Below are 16,890 nucleotides of genomic sequence, written 5' to 3' on the forward strand. Positions count from 1 at the left end.
CCCAGTCCTGATTGGAGCCAATTGGGACCAGCCAGCTGGGGTGGATTGTGGGAGGTTGGCTGGCTAGGGAGGGGCCGTGGGAGGGCTCCAGGGCATGTCTGGCCCATCTCTTCCAGTCCCAATTGGTCAGACCCCAGCAGCAAACTAACCTACTGGTCAGAATGTCTGCCCTCAATACGCATCATAGTGAGGCGACTGATTAAACAGTCAAACTGTCAGACACTTAGCATATTAGACTTTTATTATATAGGACTAGAGGCTTGGTGCATGGATTCATGCACCAGTGGGGTCCCTTGGCCTGGCCTGCAGGGATCGGGCTGAAACCAATTCTCCAACATCCCCTAAGGGGTCCAGATTGTGAGAGGGCACAAGCTGTGCCAAGGGACCCCACTGGTACACAATTGGGGCGGGGGAGGGACTACAGGAGGGTTCCAGAGCATGTCAGGTCCATCTCACCCAGGCCCAATGGGCCAGACCCCAGCAGCAAACTAACCAACTGGTCAGAGTATCAGCCCCCTGGTGGTCAGTGAAAATCAGAGTGACTGGGAAAATGGTCAAATGAATAATTGGACACCTAGAATATTAGGCTTTTATTATATAGGATGTGGACCAGCAGTGGAGCTCTCCTACACAGTCATCAGGGATTTAGGCTCTTTCCATCACTAGCTCTGTCATGTTTTAGGATCTCAGAATTATCCATCAAATCCTTTGCATCTGACTGGCAGAGAAGGAAAATTGAAAAATCATGTCAGAGGCTCAATTAGAACTGGAAGTATAGTAAATCATTGCCACCCACATTCTTTTGACCAAAATTTAGTGTGACTGGGATTCCTTAATCACAAGTAAAATTCAATTAGATGAGGCTTAGTTAATCACAAGTGGGACTGGAAAACAGTTTTGTCATAGTGAGTCTGTAGCCAGTTTTTGACAGAGAAAATAACTGCCTAAAATATTAAAGTCCTTTACTAAAAAAATGATAGCACACATTATCCTGTTGAGAATATTAAATATAATTACAATGAAATTTAAAAAAAGACAGGGGAATATGCATTATCAGCATTATTTATTTAACTAGAGGCCCAGTACATGAAATTGGCCAGAATTAGTCACATAGCAATGTCTAATTTTAAGGCACAAGAAAGTATCATCTCTTGTTATGGTAAAACCTTGGTTCTCTAATATCTCCCATCTTGAACAAGTTGGTTCTCCATTAAATTGTTCTACAGAAAAAATGTCTCAGTTATTGAATTTCAGTTCTTAACTTGACAACCTTTTCATGCTGATACATCAGCATGGCAAAAGGCTTCTCTCTGACCACAAACAAAGGAGAGAATCCAAATCAATTTACCCCTAAACCTCACACTGTTAACATCTCAGGAAATTATGCTGTGAATATTTTTTGTGGGCTCTTTTCCCCGCCTTTGTTACTGGTGAAATGGACAATTAGCACAATTTTAAAACATAAAGAGGCCATCAAGAGTGCTAATGTTGCTAAGGTGTGAAAGAAAACAGTGACCACAGGCAATTGAAGAGGCAGAAAACTGTTTTTGATTTGGATAAACAAAAAGCAGTTAGTGGTGACAGCATTTTGAAGGCAGTGATGTGTGAGAAAGCAAAGATCCTGCATGCTGACCTGGAAGACACCTCTGGAACAAGCACTAAAAGTGATTGAAGGCTAGTAGGAGGTGGTTTGATAAATGTAAGAGAAGAAGTGCTTGTTTATAGATTAACATGTATTACATACAAGAAAAGTTAAAACAGGGAATCATTTGGGGTTTAGAATGAATTAATTCAATTTACATTATATCTAGTAGGAAAAAAATGATTCTGTCTTCTAACAAATTGCTTCTCAAACAGCCTTCTGGAACTAATTAGTTTGAAAACTGAGGTTCCACTGTACTTAGAAGTAAAGAGGAACAGGATATTGTTAAACAGTGATAAATGTGTATCATACACGCATCATTTACTAGGATTTCTCAAACTTGCCAACTTAAAAAAAAGCTCTGTGAAAATCGTATTACTGATAAAATATTTTCTGTCCTTCTTGGAATATTACTCATCTCCAGCTCATTGATGCCAGGTGTGGCCTGGTGACATGAATAATCTTTCCTGTAGGAGGATATGAAAGGAGGGTTTTTGGGGTAAAATAAGATTTTTTTAATTTTATTTTTTGTGAAACAGGCAGGTTTAGGAAATTTTAAAAGATTAAGGGGTTCATGGGGGGAGAAAAACACAGAGCTACAGAGTTGCAAAAGGGTACATTTCCATAAGTCAAGTGAACAGAAAGCAGCAGAAATTACACTTCCGTAAGACAAGGGAGCTAGGAGTAGCAAAAGATACACACTTACAGAATAAAGGGAAGGAGGAAGAAAGCCCAGAGAGAATAGAGAAACAATAAGTAGGGAGGGGAGGAGAGCCTCACATGTCCTATGTGAGATTAGTTAGACCTTTGGCTCAGGAATTGCTCGGGAATTTGCAATAGTGACCAAATCAGAAAGGGCTGGTGACCAATCAGAGGGGATATCAAGGCACAAAGACCTGCAATCTTTATAAACCATAGAAAAAAGGGACTCAGCGGGACGCTTTCCTTCTCCCCACGTGAGAGTCTGTGCTGTGGGATTATTTCCCTTTGTGGGAGTCTGTACTTGTTCTTCAATAAATTTCCACATTTGCTACACCATCTTCGGTCCGTGGTTTCATTCTTTGACTCCAACGAGCAAAGAGCCCAGGGAAAACCATCTTGCTCAGGGAACACTGAGCGTTTCAGTCCAAAATTCCCATATCAGACATGCATCCCTGAGACTTCACTGTCAGATATGGGCACATCTCTTGCTTTGGCTTATAAAGTGAGGTGGGAGGTACTGTGGGGCATTGCTTTGTAGAAGCTGTACAAACCACAAGATGCTCTAGCTTGTTTCCTTTCCCTCTATTACAAGGCTGCATTGCAGTGTGACTCTGTTAGCCTGGGTCCCAGAGTGAAGATGTGATGCAGAGCTACTGCCAGCTTGTGATGGACATGTAGCATGAGCAGTAAATTATAAATCACTGAGAATTTCAGGTTGCTGCTGCAACATAACTTATTCTAGGCTGACTGATATGCATATACCAGACTTAATGAATCAGGAAAAATGCTTATAGGAAAAGGCAGACTAAATGGAAAAACATATATTCCAGTTGGACTACTGATAAAAGTATACTAAGAGTATAGTATACAGAGTACTTAAGGTTAACTTTGATAAGACAAGTTTAAGACATATGAAATTATAAATTGTTATTGAAAGATATAAAACATGTCTATTCTACCAAAATCAATGTACAAATTTAGGGTAATTCCAAACATAATTTCAATTGTTTCTTTTTAATTTGATAAAAGCATTTTAATGCTCATGTGAAAAAATAGAATTGACCTACAATGTTGCTGCCAAGATTAATTAAATGGGCTAAAATATGTAAAGTGCTTAGGACAGTATTTGGCACATATTTGCACAACATTAGGTAGTTCTGTTATTTGAAAAAATAATTAGATCATTATCATAGAGTCTCAAAATATATCTTAGTACAAATGGAATTTTACTATAGCCACCTAGAGGAAAATATAATTAGATTATCTTAATCCATATTAACAAATAAATTCCATATGAATTAAAATAAATATGTTGGACTGGGGTCTTAGCTTAAGATGGCGACCGGCAAGAAGGTAGGGAGGGGAAAAGTATGAGAGAGTGAGGGAGCAATAGAGACATGTGGTGTGTGTGTGTATATGAGCTAGGGACAGTTAAATTCTGAGGTCTTCCAAAGGGCTGCCAAACCGGGCAGTCTTAGATGGTGCAGCCCCACTCCCACCATGGATACTCTGGGGCGGCAGTGCAGGCACAGAGACCAGATCATCTTGAGAAACAGAGCTGCTTGAGACTAGGATCCTGGAGATGCAAACCAGGACTCTGCAGCCACTGGGGACAGAGACCTGTGACCACAGCTGCAGATCCACAGACATCAAGATTCCAGACATCCTGGCTGCAGATTTCTGTGAGTCACAGAGCCCCATTTAATTTCTTTTATTTCCCCACAGGCTCGAGGGCAGTGCCATAGTAACGGATAGACCCGCCCTCGCATGGGCCACAGCACACAGGAATTTGAGCCTGGGAGCACACACTTTCCCCCTTAATTTCTTTCTGCTTCTTTCTCTCTTTTTTTTTTTTTTTTTTCCATTTTAATCATTTTCCCCTTCCTCTTTTGTATACCATTTCCCTTTTCCTATTCTTTATTCTTTTTTTCTCTCCCTTCTTTATTTTCATATTCTCAATTCTTCCCTTCCCCTTTTTCTCATATTTATTTTTTACTTTTATTATTTTTGGGGTGTTTTTGTTGTTGTTGGGGTCTTTTGTATGTTTTTGTATTGTTTCTTGTTTTGTTTTGTTCTGCTAGGACCTGCACAATAGCCTGAACAACAAGGTTGGGGTTGAGCTTCACACCCAGCCAGCCTGAGGCGAGCTTCCACCCAGGAACAAGAAAACAACAATCAAGACCCAATTACAGCAGGAGAGTTCAAATAACCCTCACAAGGAATATTTGTAGAGAGCCAATTTAAGAGAGCTAAGCAACTGCACCACTGGGTCCCACAAGACACTTACTGCATAAGGCCACCCCACGAAGACTAGGAGGAATAACAGTTCTATCTGATACACAGAAACAAACATCAGGAGATAGCTAAAATGGGGAGACAAAGAAACAATCACCAAGTGAAAGAAAAGGAGGAATCTCCAGGGGGAAAATAAAAGAGAAATTAAATGGAGGCAAGCAATTTATTAGATACAGAGTTCAAAGTAGTGGTTATAAGTTTGCAAAAGAAACTTAGTAAAAGTGACAAGGAACTTGGTAGAACTACAACATACAAAAGGAACAGAAACCATGAAAAAGAAATGAAGGATACCATATCTGACATCAAGAATATACTGGAAGAAATTAGATTGAATGAAGCAGAGAATCAAATCAGTGATTTGGAAGACAAGATAGAAAAAAACACACCCAAATAGAGCAGCAAAAAGAAAAAAGAATTACAAAGCAGGAGGCTCATTTAAAGGAACTTTGGGACAATATGAAGTGTAACAACATCCATATCATATGAGTACCAAATGGAGAAAGAAGAGAACAAGAAATAGAGAACCTATTTAAATAAATGACAGAAAACTTCCCTAACCAGAAGTAGTTCAGGAAACACAGAGTCCCAATCAAGATGAACCCAAAAAGACTCATTTAAGACACATCATAATTAAAATGACAAATATTAAACATAAAGCAAGAATCATAAAGGCATCAAGAAAGAGACAGAAAGTTACCTACAAGGGAATTCCTATTATACTGTTAGTTAATTTCTCAACAGAAATACTTTGGGCCAGAAAGGATTGGCATAAAATGTTCAAAGTAATGAAAAGCAAGGATCTAAATCCAAGATTATTCTATCTATCAAGGCCAACACTTAATATTGAAGGCAAAATAAAGAGCTTTACAGGAAAAAATAAATAAACAAACAGAAATCCTAAAGATTAGTAAATTATCACCAAACCAGCATTGCAAGAAATGTTAAAGGTCAAATGAATGCTTGGTCATGAGTAGATCCAGGTTCTTATTTCGGTTTTGTATCTGACATTGCAAGATTCATTGAGTCAGTTAATTTAGGGCTCGGCTTGTTTCCTGTTTTGAAAATCAGTGATTTAAGCACATGTGTCAAACACAAGGCCCGCGGGCCAAATCCGTCCCGCCAGGCCTTGCAATGTGGCCCGCACCATGCTGTCATCACTGCACTCCGCTGCGTTTCCATCACAATGACAGTTTATGACTGTTCAGTAAACCATTAGGCCCACGATTTAGGCTGGATTTTAGATTTTGGCCCCTTCTCTGATTGAGTTCGACACCCCTAGATTTAAGGGTAGTCTTTCTCAGGTTTAACATTCTATGACATGCAATTGAGCTGAATTTATAATAATTCCATATTGATCTCTAAATTATTTTTAAAAAAATCTTAAGTAGTCCATTTACTTATATTTATATTTTCTCATTATAAAAGTAATATGTAAAATTACTACTGACTCTTGAGTTTTTGGTTGCTTACATTCTAATTTAAGAGAAAGTTTTAATATGTTTTCAAAGGTTTATTACAATGATTTCGAAAAGTACAGCATTAGATACAATTTAGGGAAAATTATTCACCTGAAATATTGCACTTTCTCAATAATTATGATTATGTATACTACACAGAATAATAGATATCAAGATTATTAGAGAAAATTTTGGTACAGTCAGACTTTAATTTGAATTAAAACTTGAAAAAAAACAGTCTTATGGAAAATTGGATGGCAATAATCAGTGTAACTACAACATGACTGAATACATTTCTTTGTTGAATCTGTTGGTAAGCAAATTAAAATGTATATTGTAGCTTATAGTTGAGGATTTATGCAATAGCAGAATTGTGCCAACAAGTTGATTATGTAAGCAACAAACCTAATTTTAGCTATACTGGATTTGACAAATTGCATGACATTCTGCCTGATAAATCTGAGATTTATAATTATTACTACTATCAACAGTAATGAAACAGCAGAGAACATCAATATCTGACATTTTAATCCATATATTTCACTTTTCTTCTTTAGTTCTGGAAAAAATATGACAATAAATAACTATCAATAATAACTATAAATGTATATGGATTAAATGCTCTAATCAAAATATATAGGGTAGCTGAATGGATAAGAAATCATGACCCATAAATGTAAGAGATTCACCTCAGAACAAAAGACACACACAGAACAAAAGTAAAGGGATGGGAAAAAATACATTCAAGTCAAATTAAAATGAAATAAAAAAGCTGGGGTAGCAATAGTCATATCTGACAAAACAGATTTCAAAACAAAGGCCACAAAAAGAGACAAGAAGGTCACCACATAATATTAAAGAGATTGACCCAACAAGAAAACGAACTCTTGTAAACATGTATGTACCTAATATAGGAACACCTAAATATATTTTTAAAAATTCTTAGTGGACTGTCAAAACCAGTTTGGCTCAATGGATAGAGCATCAGCCTGCAAACTGAAAGGTCCCAGATTCGATTCCGGTCAAGGGCATGTGCCTTGGTTGCAGGCACATCCCCAGTAGGCTTTTTATGCATGCAAATTATACATGTTCTGTACCCGAAGCTACACTGTGTTCCAGTAAAAAGCCTGCTCAGATTGGCCAGAGTCAGAGAGGCGGTCTATTAAAAAAAGAACTGGTGTTGCCTCGGAAGTGGGGGGTAGTCTTATACAGCGAATATAGGCCTAAACCTATGTTTTAAAATGTAAAAATTAGGGGGTTGTCTTATATGTTGGAAAATACGGTAATTTGTATACTTGCTCCTGATTGGCTGGTGGGTGTAGCGGAGGGATGGTTAATTTTTATGTTTCTCTTTTATTAGTGTAATTATATAAATAAAGGTAATATACAAATTAGGCCAGGATGCTATAATGGGTCAACTGGACAGGAGGAGGTTGTACCTGCAACATTGGGCATGGGGCGGCAGGGGCCTCTCTGAGCCTGCGCTAGGGGAGAGCCTGATCAGCAGTGGCTGTGGCTGCTTCAAGGGTGGAGAGGGAGGCAGGGCTGCTGCTGCTGCTATGGCCCAGGGAGCGAGGCATGGCCAAACCAGCGGTGGCTATAGGGGCTGCTGCACTGTGGGCCCATGTCAGGGCTCATGCAGGAGGCAACCATGACCAGCCTGCAAATTACCACAGGCCCTTTGCCCAGGCTGCCCCATACCCCAAGGGAACCCCCACCCTGATCTGGGACACCCTTCAGGGCAAACTAGCCAGCCCTCACCCATGCACCAAGCCTCTATCTATACTAATAAAAGGGAAATATGCTAATTAGACTGAGAGACCTTCCAGGAGACCTTCTGGACGTTCTTCTGGACAAAGCCATGGTGGCGGGGCAGAGGTAGAGGTGGTTAGCGGCCAAAAGGGGAGGGAAGTTGTGGGTGATCAGGCCGATGGGGGGATGCTGTTGGGTGTGATCAAGCCAGAGTAGGGAGGGCAGTTGGGAGTGAGCAGACCAGAAGGGGAGCCAGTTGCGGGTGAGCAGACCATCAGTGGGGGTCAGTTGGGGGTTATCAGGACAGTGGGGGGGTAGTTTGGAGTGGGCAGGCCAGCAAGGGGGGCAGTTGGGGGCAAGCAGGCCAGTGGGGAGGGGAGGTAGGGGCAAGCAGGCCAGCGGCAGAGTGGTTAGGGGCAAGCAGGCAGGCAGGCAGGTGAGCCGTTAGGAACCAGCAGTCCTGGTTTGCAAGAGGGATGTCTGACTGCCAGTTTAGAACTGTTCCTTATAAACTGGCAGTAGGACATCTTTTGAGGGTTGTGTGTATGTATACACACACACACACACACACACACACACACACACAAAGTGGCCACATTACTATGACCACCCCTTCAGTACTTCGTTGGGCCACCTTTTGCTTTCAGTGCTGTGGCAATTCTTCTTGGCATTGACTCCACGAGATGTTCAAAGGTGATGTGTGGAATCTGACACCATGCCTGATGAACACCACTGTCCAGTTCTGTGAGATTTAATGGTTGTAGAACCAGCTGCTTGATGGCTCTTTTAACTTCGTCCCACAAATGCTCAATTGGATTGAGATCTGGTGATTGTGGGGGCCACCTAAGCAAGGTAAAGTCTCCCTCATGTTTTTGAAACCACTCCTGCACAATATGAGCACGATGGCATGGCGCGTTGTCTTGAAAGAAGCCATCTCCATTGGGATACGCCATCAAAATTATAGGATGAACTTGATCAGCAACAATACTTATGTATGTTGTGCTATTCAGACATTGCTCCATACGAATTAAAGGGCCCAAATCATACCAGGAAAACACGCCCCAAACCATAACACTGCCCCCACCAGCTTGAAGGGTTGTACTCATGCATGTGGAGTGCATGCTTTCATGCTGTTTCCACAAAATTCTCATTCTGCCATCTGCATGATGCAACTGGAAATGTGATTCATCAGACCGCATGACTTTTTTCCAATGCTCAACTATCCAATCCTTGTTACCTGTGCGAATTGGAGATGTTTTATCTTGGTAATTGCAAACAGCAAAGGTGTTCAAACAGGCCTTCGGCTTCCATATCCCATACGATGCAGCGTACAGGTAATTTGCCTAAAATGTCAGGTGGTCATAATAATCTGGCCACTCAGTGTATATACACATGCAATGGGCACAAAGGTCTATTCTCCCTGGAAGGGGGACAAGCAAGGTTTCATAGAGGAAGTGACACTTGACCTGAGATGGTACAATAGAACATTCCAGAAAGGGGGATAAATAAGAATAAAAGTATAAGGGCATAAAACCAATGACATTTTTGAAGAATTCAAAATAACTAATATAATATGACTAGAGTAAAGGAATTAAGAATGAGGTTGGCATTCAGATCATAGAAGGCCTGTTTGCCATTTGAAAAAATCTGGAATTTATCCTGTAGGGCAGGCAACAAGGAGACATTAAAGGGTTTAAGAAGGGAAGTATGAGGTTTGGATTTTAAGGGACAAAACATATTTGGCAGCAATATGGAAGATGATTTGGAATAAGGCAAGGCACTCTTCTTGTGGCTCAGATATCAGTTCATTAGTTTCATTAAACGATACAGATTTCTCAGGTGATCATTTAACTGAGATGTATTAGAAATAACACTTTTCTTTCCCAATCATGTAAAAGACATCTAACTAGAATGACAAATAACCAAGGCATTTTCCCCCTTCTAATTTAACTAATAGAACAAGGCTGAATAGTCTTTGGCATCAATCCCAGATACTGAAACAGTGTGAAAACAACAAAAAATGGAACATGGTATCTGTCCATAAATCTAATTGTATGGTTAGGGTTATGGGGCATTTTAAGAGTTATGACTTTCCTGGCAAAATAACAAAAATACATACCTTTGAAAATTATTCAAAACAGTCATTTGGCATTCAACCATGTTGACAGAATAAAAAAATGTTGAGTAAATAGCCTACGTGTAATTCACCATTCTTGAAGAAGTAAAAGCTGTTTTCTAAGGCTTCAGAATGATATATTTTATTAAATAATATCATGGTCATGAAAAAAAAGCCAGGAGAAACCCTCCCAGTTCACTTAAAAACGGGAGTCAATCTTTATTTTTTTAATTGATATATTCTGTCACATATAGAATATCTGAGCTGACACATTCACAATGCTGATCTCTGCATTCTAGTCCCTTCTTTCTGCTTTTTGGTGTTTTCTAATTTGGCTTTTTGGCCCCTTGAGTGTGGCTCTTCAACAAAATACCATGTGTGTGTGCACACATACAATGCAATTGAAACTTCCTGGCCCATGCGCAAAAACTGGTTTTTGGCCTTGGCAAGTCTATTTTGAAGAAGTGGTGTTAGAACACTCAAGGGGCCAAAAGAAGAAAAAACAAGTCAATAAAGCAAACTGCACAATCAGATTACTTAGGATGTTTTTTTCAACTTTTAGATTCCAAACCAGCTTTCTGATTCTGAATAAAATTAATATAAACTGCTTTTGAGTGTGTTTGGAATACAGGCAAATTTTCTCTCCTCAAGTATTTATCTTCTGGGAATAAATTTTTGAATTTTCAAAAACACAGAAATTCCCTCTCTCATTTATTCATCAAGCCAGTGGAGGGGAATATTGACAAAAGTATCTGAAAAGAAGGGAATGGAAAACATCAGACATTCATGCATATTATAAATGTTTTTGGCATGCCTTCTGAATTAAATTTTTCTTTAGCTAACATTAAAATGATTCTATGTTCCTACATATGGGCTGGCAAATGAAAGATATGGCAAAAGAAACAGGATTATAATTTAAAATCCATTGCATATAATCTACAAACTGTATCTTCCATAAGCAAATGGGTAAAGACTCTATGCTGAAAAAGATAAGCCACTTTTTAAAAAAAGAGCTGAAGTAGGGAGATGAAAGCATAGGAAACGAATGCTAACCTCTGCTGTGAGTGATGCAATGCAGATGTAATAGTAAAACAAAACACCTGGTCAAGAGTCCACTCCAGAAGTTACTCTGCAAACCCAGCTTTTCATTATCAGAGAACACTCTTCTAAAAGCAGCTCCATCTGAAAGCACAGTCAGCAAAGAATTTCAAAAGAAATATGAAACACTCATCTCTTAGGGTTAAAGAAAGGGTCTGTCAAATAAACTTGGTGTAAAGTATTTCTCCATCCCTTAACACTTATGAAGGGATTTGCAAAGAAAGATGTGTAAATGTAATTTATCTTAAATCAAGCACATTGAAACTTTTCCAGCATTACAAGAATTTAGATCATTTAAAGAAGAGTGGCCCTAGCTTGTTTGGCTCAGTGGATAGAGCGTCAGCCTGCAAACTGAAGGGGCCCACGTTTGATTCCAGTCAAGGGCACATGCTGGTGTTGCAGGTTCAATCCGAAGTAGGGGGCGTGGAGGAGACAGCCAATCAATGATTCTCTCTCACCATTGATGTTTCTATCTCTCTCTGACTCTCACTGTCTCTATGAAATAAATCATATATGTGTGTGTGTGTGTGTGTGTATGTATGTATGCATACATACATATATATGTCAGTTGGATGTATTGTATTCATAATATATAGATTATTTTTTGAAGCATAGTAACTTTCTTACTAGTTAAGACTTGTACCACCCCCTCACATAATCTCTTTTCCTCAACCTTGCAGGTGAACACAATTTCTGAAACCTATACTGCCATACAACATTCAAATTATTAGGTCTTGGGGAGAATACGTTTTACAAACTTTTTATACTAATTACTTCATTTTTACCTCCCATGACTCTCAGACAATGGAGCTGTCATGCTTCTCCTGCCCTAAACTGGGAAGAAAGACCATCGCCACCAACCCTTGTCAACAGTTCCTCTCCAATTCTGTTTTCTAAGTTCAAAAGAATCCATCTGGCCCTAGCTGGTTTGGCTCAGTGGATAGAGCATTGGTGTGCAGACTAAAAGGTCCTGGGTTTGATTCTGTTTAAGGGCACATGTCCAGGTTGCTGGATCCAACTTTAGTAGGGGGCATGCAGGAGGCAGCCGATTAATGATTCTCATCATTGATCTCTCTCTCTCTCTGTCTCTCTCTCCCTCTCTCACTCTTTCCTTTCCTCTCTGAAATCAATAAAGATATATTTTTTAAAAGAATCCATCTGGCTGAGAACTGTCCTCAGACTGGGAAGAAAGAGACTAAGCAGGCCTGGCAAGAATTTGTAGCTGGCAGAGGGAAGGGTAGGCTGAGCACATCACACACACACACACACACACACACACACACACACACACCTGTCCATACACCTGCCCATACACCTGTCGCTCTTGATGTTAGCGGATATCAGAATTGTAGATTGTGCTGGGATGCCAAGTTGTTTATTTTATTTTATTTTATTTTATTTTATTTTATTTTATTTTATTTTATTTTATTTTATTTTATTTTATTTATTTGGGTGTGTGTTTGTTGGGTGTGTGTGTGTGTGTGTGTGTGTGTGTGTGAGTGTGTGTGTGTTTTTAAGTCTAACCATGGAGGAAAGGGATCGTTGGAACCAAACAAGGTATTAGGCCCTTGGCTTAAGTGCTAAGCTTTAGGGTTGGGATCCAGACCCAGGCGTGGCTGAGCTTCAACCTATGAGCCAGGAAGTCATGGTTTAATTTCCAGTCAGGGCATTGTAGAAGCTCTGAAACTTCTATAAATAAGTTACCTTGGATTGCCCATATTTATCTTCAGTCTATTTCTCAACCATATTAGTAGGTCTTGTCTCTTATGCATAATTATCCATTCTTTCCCACATTTCTCTACCCATGTACTCCTCTGCTATAGTATCTGCTCAGCCCCTGAACCTGCTGCTCACTTGTTTTCCCTTCACAAATCCCTGCCACTATATCCTTGGAAACAAGCAATTAGTTTCCCTAATATATTGCTATGAGCCGTTCCAGTGTTTACTACGTTGCCACATCTTAGCCCTAACTAAATTAGCTCTCCTTAAAGCTGTGTACTGGTATCGACTCTTTCTCCCACTTGCCCTGACTCACAGGGCAAGAAAAAGTCAGCAAGCCTCTTGCCACCCACAGCTACTGCTTATTATCACTCAAACACCTCCTCTTGGAAGTGCATGCCTCTGCTTTACACCACCCTTTCTCCACTTATGGATACCTTTTTAAAAACTTTTTTTTATTAACTTCAGAAAGGGAGAGACAGAAACATCGATGATGAAAATCATTGATCGGCTGCCTCCTGCATGCCCCACACTGAAGATCAAGTCCACAACTGAGGCATATGCCCTGATGAGGAATTGTACCATTACTTCCTGATTCATAGATTAATGCTCAACCACTGAACCACACTGGCTGGGCAACTTCTGGAGAATTGTTAGGCTCAGAATGCTTTTACATCTCCTGATGATCAAATTGGCTGTGGTCATTCAACTGCTTCTCATCCATGTTTCATTACCAGCGTGCACCTAGATGGGCATTTCTTCTGTGTTCAACTACCTGCATTCGGGATATCTGTACCACAGGCATAAGAGTAAAATCAAGGAAGACAATAAAAAGTTTTTTGTGGGTTTTTTTGTTGTTTTTTTTAAATAGGGTACTTGCTCCCTTACAATGCACACAAGCCTGTTTCTTAAATAAAATGTGGATGGATAATAGTCACATATACTTCATAGTCATATATACTTGTGAATTTACTGGGACAATGTATCAATGTATCTAAAGAACTAAGAACAGGACTTGAAATATAGAGGTATTGTTATTAATATTCTCCAAAGTATAGAACAGATACAGCTTAAGCAAACATGAACTATTCTGGTATGAATTCTAATTTTTAAATTGTCATAATATTCAACACTGCCTTGTTTTACTTAATATTGTAACAACACCTTTTAAATAAATAAATATACCGTATATGGATGTACACTGCTCAAAATAAAGTGATTTTCCTCCTTGCTGTGCTACTAAAACTGTCTTCACAGTGGCTACCAAATGCTTATTTTCAAAACTTCAAGATCATTTTGAATCTACTTTACTTATTTTTGTTAAACCTAACCTAAGGATATTTTTTCCATTGCTTTTTTAGAGGGTGGAAAGGAGGGGAAGGGAGTTATAGAGAGAGAAACATCAATGTAAGAGACACATTGATTGGTTACTTCCCACACGCACCTGGATCAGGCAGGACTGCACCTGCAACCCAGGTGTGTGCCTTTGACTAGGAATCAAACCAGTGACATTTTGGTGTGCAGTTGGAAGCTCTAACCACTGAAAGACACTGGCCAGGACTTGAAATTACTTTAAAACTACTTTCTAACCTCTCTTTTGAACTACTTCTCAACCTCTGAATACTTTCTTCCCCTTTGGATTCTAACAGAGCACTTGGATTTGGTTTTCATTCTGCCCCTCTGACCATTTATTTTCTGTCTCCATGGCAGGCTCCCCTTCTTCTGGCTTACTCTTGAATTCTCTTATTTCTCAAGTTCATCCCTACTTTTCACTGCTTCTCAAAATCTTTCAATATGCTCTGCTACATTAATGTACACTTTTATCATCTCTGGCTTGCACTATTGCAACGTTCTGTTGGACTACTGCAACCTCTGGTCGACTGTGAGGTCTGAAAGCTTGACGACCACTGCTCTAAATGGCATCCTGGCTCCTACTTTCTCCTGATTCCAGTGTATACTCATGCTGCCACCAGGACAAATTTTAAAGTCAAGTGTTTGTGGAAAGACCTTCATTATCCTATTTCCTTCAAGAAAAAGCCCCAAATCTCAGCACACCACACAAAGGCCGTTCATTGATCAGATTATAACAAGCCTTTTTGCAAATCTGCCTTTCCACATTTCCTCTTCCTCAAAAGCCATTTTCCCTCAGTTCCCAACCACTTCCTGGCCCAGCTCCTATCTCTATTAAGTATTTACTACACTGCATTTTAAATGTCTGTTTCCATGTCTATTCCCCTGGGAAACTAAAACATCTCAAGGATAGGGAAATGCATTTCTCTTGTCTGTAGTTCTAGATTTTAATACCAAACAAATGCTCAACTAATATTTAATGACTGAATTGCAAGCAATTAACAAACATTAAAATGATTTACAAAAAAAGTCACAATTTTAAAATTGCTCCTTAGATATAGCTGAGTAAAAGCGAAAAGATGCAAATGAAACACTAACTCAAATCTCAAAGTAAACATGGATATTCTGAACAGACATGTAAAGGACAGCAGTGCACAATACTTAAAATCTAGATTACTGCGGATCTTCAAGGCTGTCGGACTATGGCACTGGATTTACATAACATATGAAACTTTATCACCTCCCTCCTTAAAATCCTTCAATGGCTTTTAAAAGATAAACCCTCATCTTTAATCTGGTGCACAAGGGCTTCCACAGTAAATTTGGCTCCATCTTACAGCCTCAGCTCACACTACTCTCTCCCTTACTTCGGGCACATAGACCTTCTTTCCCACTTTAGTTTTTGCATAAGCAAATCTGCCAGTAATATTCTTTCATATACTTTCTACTTCAAACTAGTTCACTCTTATTTTTTGGCTCTTAGCCAGAAGATTCCTTCAAGTTAGCTCCATCATTTGGTGACAGAGCATGAGTCCATCATGTCATATTATATTTGTTAGGCAATACCATTACAGGATTATGGGTCCTTTAAGATGGATCCTTTATTATATATATATATATATATATATATAAATAAAATATTATATATATATATATATATATATATATATAATGTATATATTTACTTCATTCTTTTCCTCTAATATGTATATATTAGAGGCCCAGTGTAAAAAATTCGTGCATGCAGGGGGGGGGGGGGCAGGCGGGGGGTTGTCCCCATCAGCTCAGCCTGCACCCTTTCCAATCTAGGACCCTTTGGGGCCTGTCCAACTGCCTCTTGCAATCCAGGACTGCTGGCTCCTAACTGCTCACCTGCCAGCCTGATCGCCCCTAACCACCTCTGCCTGCCTGCCTGATCTCTCCTAACTGCTCCCCTACTGATCTGATTGTCCCTAAACACCTCTGTCTTGCCCCGCACCTGGGACTGGGGCTTCCCTCCCTCTGGCTGGCCATGGGCACCCAGGACCAGGCCTGGCTTCTCACAGGCTAGCCACAGCTACAGGGGATCATGGGTGGGCATCTTCACCTGGGCTGTAGCTACAGCCACTGGTGCCTGGGACAGCAGGGTGGGCAGCTTGTCCCTCTCCTGTGCCACAGCCTGGCTGGTCCCCATTTCTCTCTCCCCAGTGTTGAGTGTCTGAGCCATTACGGTGTGATGGCATGAGGGAGTGACAACCATTTGCATATTAGCTCTTTATTATGTAGGGGGGGGGGGGGAAATATATATATATATATATATATCCTCACCTGAGGGTATTTTCTTTGGATTTTAGAGAGGGGAAGTGAGGGGGTGGGCATTGATGTGAGAAACATGTTGCCTCCTGCATAGGTCTGCACTGGGGCCAGGGATGGAACCCACAACCTAGGTATGTGCTCTGACTGGGAATTGAACCTGCCATGTAGGGAACTACACTCCTACCGAGCCATGGCAGCCAGGCTCCTTGGACATATTTTTATAAACTCTTCTCTGTCTTGCTTTCTACTCCAGTAAAATTGAAGTAATAGTAGTACCACTTCAAAAGATTAAGGGTTTAAAGGAAATAGTTCACTTAAAGCTCTTACAATTGTGTTACTATATAGATAAGAGACCAATATATGCCAGAAATTATCACACTTAATTCGTTTTCACCCTTCCCATCTCTAACAGTTCCTCTGCTCCAGTAGCCCAGGAACCACATTAGCTGGGTCGTTTGTTTTCT

General features: G+C 40.0%; 1 long non-coding RNA gene across 1 annotated transcript; it reads left to right on the top strand.

Moving 5' to 3' along the window:
- The first annotated feature begins 1,405 nt into the window (after window positions 1-1,405).
- LOC118730535 lies at window positions 1,406-7,749 on the top strand. The gene is made up of 4 exons (XR_004991505.1): window positions 1,406-1,574; window positions 2,182-2,185; window positions 2,937-2,947; window positions 7,739-7,749. It is a non-coding gene; the product is annotated as an uncharacterized LOC118730535 (long non-coding RNA).
- The last annotated feature ends 9,141 nt before the right edge of the window (window positions 7,750-16,890 follow it).

The sequence above is a fragment of the Pipistrellus kuhlii genome, unplaced genomic scaffold, assembly GCF_014108245.1.
Source record: "Pipistrellus kuhlii isolate mPipKuh1 unplaced genomic scaffold, mPipKuh1.p scaffold_m20_p_3, whole genome shotgun sequence".
Taxonomy (NCBI): domain Eukaryota; kingdom Metazoa; phylum Chordata; class Mammalia; order Chiroptera; family Vespertilionidae; genus Pipistrellus; species Pipistrellus kuhlii.